Below are 3,685 nucleotides of genomic sequence, written 5' to 3'. Positions count from 1 at the left end.
AATAAATAAACACTAAAAAAAAAATCCAAAACACCTGATTAATGGCAAAAAGATGTAGTTTAGGTTCTTTTCTGTCATTGGCACTTAAATGTTAGAATTTGTCTGAATATCATTTTATAAAAGATTTGAAACAGTAAAGACTTGAAGACTTAGCTTTGATTTCTCCTGCCTGGAGAAAATGTTTAGAATGTGACTTGCCACCTGTATTTCTCTTCTGTTCAGTTAGATTTAGGTTGCCATATCGTTATTATTTTTAACTTTAACAAAATAATTTAGTGACCAGCCTTTTTCACAAAGCTGCTGAATCCTCCATTGATGCAACACAAGGTATCTGGGCACCACAGCATTTTAAACTATAGAGTGACATGAGTCTGAATTTAGATAAGTACAAAACATTTGCTGAGTAAGTTTTACTTTTTTTTTTTTAAATCATTGGTTTTAATCTGTAAATTTTTCCTCCTGTATCAGAGCAGAGAGAGTGTAAGGAGTGGATTCACACCTTGTTATACAGCCTTAAGTAAATTAATAAAACACACTGGGTGGGGCAAGTTGGTATCCATTTACTTTCAACTAATTGAGAATGAAAACTGAATTCTGAGTTTCAAGAAAATTAATCTCATGTACACATTTCCGTGGAAACAATTTTTTATCCTGTAGAACGCTCTTTAGGCCAGGTCCTCTTTCACTGGGATGACAGAAAACATTAAATTATGCATAAAATAAAAATACTCAACATACTCATTTTCCTTTTATTTTGGATTATGACAGATCTAGGACTATATACTGAAGTTAAAGAAAAACTTTCTTCTGCAGAGACCCTATCTGGGCCACTAATAAAGGTCTGAGACTGATCCCTGGAGGCGTAAGAAGTGTTCCCTTAGAAAGCAACTTACGCCATCCCTGTACATTCTCCTAAACCACAGCAGAATCCACGGCCATGACTAATAGTTGGAGACAAAAAAAAAAAAAAAAAAAAAAAAAAAAACCACAAAACATGGATGAGGTAGAGTCATAAAGTTAAAAGAGTAATCCTGTTTTCCTTTTTTTTAATGTTCCAAATTTATGATGTCAAATTCTATTAGAATAAAAACATGAAAACATGAGATGATTGTGTGAGGAAGCCAATTTTGAACCTGAAGCTAGTTTTTAAACAGAATGTATTTGACGAGCAGCCCCAACTTTTATTGACTAAATTCGAGTACGGTTTGGTTTATGAATCCCCAATTCCTAAGGAAACGATTTGAAACAAATTGTGGGACATGTGTACACAAATTTACGAGTTGGCTCTGGCAGGGAAGAATGGTCTCTCCGAAAGAATAAAATCCTAGGGGTTATAAATGGGTCAAAAAGAATTAGATTTTTTATTTATACTTCAGAAATGTAATCAAGTGAATGAAATGGTTTCATATACATTTTTACATCCAACAGCAGTGACACACTGTTCATACATTAATTCTATAGGAAAATGTACATCCTTTTTTTTTTTTTTTTTTTTTTTTGCTAAGATTTGCCAAGTGTTCGTGGACAAAACACCTTTCATTGCAACCTGAAGTAGTGGAATAACAAGGGTAAGCCGTGTTCCTTTCAATAGCTTTATGGCATTAATAAAGCTATTGTCCAAATGCGTGTTAATATTGGCATGTGCAGGATGAAGTCTCACAAATTCTTCAAAATGTGAACGCCCAATTTGAGAACTTTACAAAACAGCGTAATGGATTTTGCGACTGAATCTGCCCAGGGACATTAAAGTCCAGGATGGTTTATTTTAAGTGTACTTCTGTAGCTCTATTCCTAGCTGACTACTCTTCGATTCCCTAATCACAAAGAAATGCATTCTTATGAAGTTAAGCAGCTGTAGACACAGAATGCTGATGACATTTTCTCCATATCTGAGTTATCTAAAGAAAACCCAGGTAGTGGTAATTCTACCAAATAGTTGTAACATTCACATGAAATTTTAATTGATTTTCAAACAGTACAACTGTGCCATGAATCCAACCACATAGAATATAAGCCTTAAGCCCACTAGGTTTAAGCAATTGTGTCTTTGTAGACTAAAACTATGTAAAATAAAATCTGATAACTCCCTGGTGTTAGAGGTAGACAGTTTTCTTTCAAATCCTAGGTTTGGTCCTTTATTTTATTCAGCAGTGAAAGCCATGAATACAGAACGAATAACAGCTGTTACAATTCTCAACCATGACTTCTAATGTCAGAGAATTCAAAGTATGAACATAGTACACAGTAATGAAAAGTATCAAAAATTAGTTTACCTCAAAAAAGATAAATAAAACAGGTATATTCCACCAATACATAAACAGATGTTTGTGCTACAGTTAAAATTTGCTGTATACAAAAGATCATAGTCCCCATAATCAGCTTATGATAGAAGCAAGAATACATGAGCCATTTAAATTGTCAGACATTATGCTTTATAAGGTATGCACAGAAGTTCAAGCAATAAATACATACATCAGTTCAAAGCCTTACAATAGCTACGCAAAGCAGATGCAGAAAAGCAGATTTGCTATTACTAGCAAGCAATGATATAAGAGTAAAAATTCATGAAATGCAGTAAAGCAACATTTTTCTTAGAAAAAGTCTGGTCATTTATGGGTCCACCAACATTTTTACATAATATGCACAATTATCAAAATACAGACCAAGCATTTCAGAAAACTCCAAAAAACCTAAAATCTATTTTCAAAGCAATTGCAGTTTGGGAGGTTCTTCTGGTATAATGTGCAAGCAGCTATTTTTTAAAATCGTATTCATATAAAACCCATGCAAAACTCTACAGGTATATGCATTCTGTGGCTGAGACTTCCTTTCAAAAGTTTTGTAACTGAGGTATGCATACTTTAGCATCGTAGTCTTAGGCCACCCTCCTGATGGTACAGCTCTCAGTTCCTTTCAGTCCATCAAAGCCTTTTGAACATGCACCTGAAAGACCCATTTTCCCTTCACATAATCCTTACAGTAGGATCCTAGATGACTGAAAACCATCCTTCACGATACCAATCTTTCTTTTGATATCGTATTGGAAACTTCCCGTCCGTTGATCATGACCCAAAGACAAACATAATGAAAAGTAGCAGTTACTGTGACGTTCTCACGTTTCATGCAATCTGCCGTAATTGTTCTAATTTTTTTTCTTTTTTTTTCTTTTTTTTTTCTTTTTTTTTTGCAGAGGTAGAAGCTTTCAGAAAGCCTTTTGGGTATGTGGGAAAACCCTTTTGAAAGCCGTTATGTCCTTTTATTTGGTGTGATAGATGACTGGGTATCTCTCTAACTCTATTTGCTGACTTCAGCAAAGAATAAATGATGAGCTTAGTTTGCAAGAACCGGCTCCATCACATGGAACTGGTACGTATGTTAAGCTCTAGCAGCCACCTTCTGTCAAAACTGTTTGTAAAGCAATAACCATAATCAGGTTATGAGGTCCCTTGGTTGGGGGAAAAAGTATTATCAAGACTTGGCACAGCACATGAAAAGCAACACGTAAAGTTTCTAGGTTTTAAGCAAACGTCTGACTATGCTATTTTCAACTACACCATAACGCATTATCATAGTTTTGGGGTTTGGAGTTGTCGAGAAAACCAGCATTCCAACAATTTGGCCTGTGCAAGTCTTTGAAAGGGAGTGTATTGTTAGTGTTAATATCCCGTATAAGCAGAGGCAGAAT

At 34.8% G+C, this 3,685-nt stretch overlaps 1 protein-coding gene across 1 annotated transcript in view; it reads right to left on the bottom strand.

The window, feature by feature from the left end:
• Positions 1-1,338: 1,338 nt before the first annotated feature.
• FOXP2 (forkhead box P2) overlaps positions 1,339-3,685 on the bottom strand; it is a 569,999-nt gene continuing 567,652 nt past the window's right edge. The window contains exon 21 of the mRNA XM_043589308.1: positions 1,339-3,685. This exon is cut by the window's right edge and continues 1,662 nt beyond it. The gene's annotated coding sequence lies outside the window, so the exon portion shown is untranslated.

The sequence above is a fragment of the Prionailurus bengalensis genome, chromosome A2 (genome assembly GCF_016509475.1).
Source record: "Prionailurus bengalensis isolate Pbe53 chromosome A2, Fcat_Pben_1.1_paternal_pri, whole genome shotgun sequence".
Taxonomy (NCBI): domain Eukaryota; kingdom Metazoa; phylum Chordata; class Mammalia; order Carnivora; family Felidae; genus Prionailurus; species Prionailurus bengalensis.
This window is presented reverse-complemented; position numbering and strand designations above follow the sequence as displayed.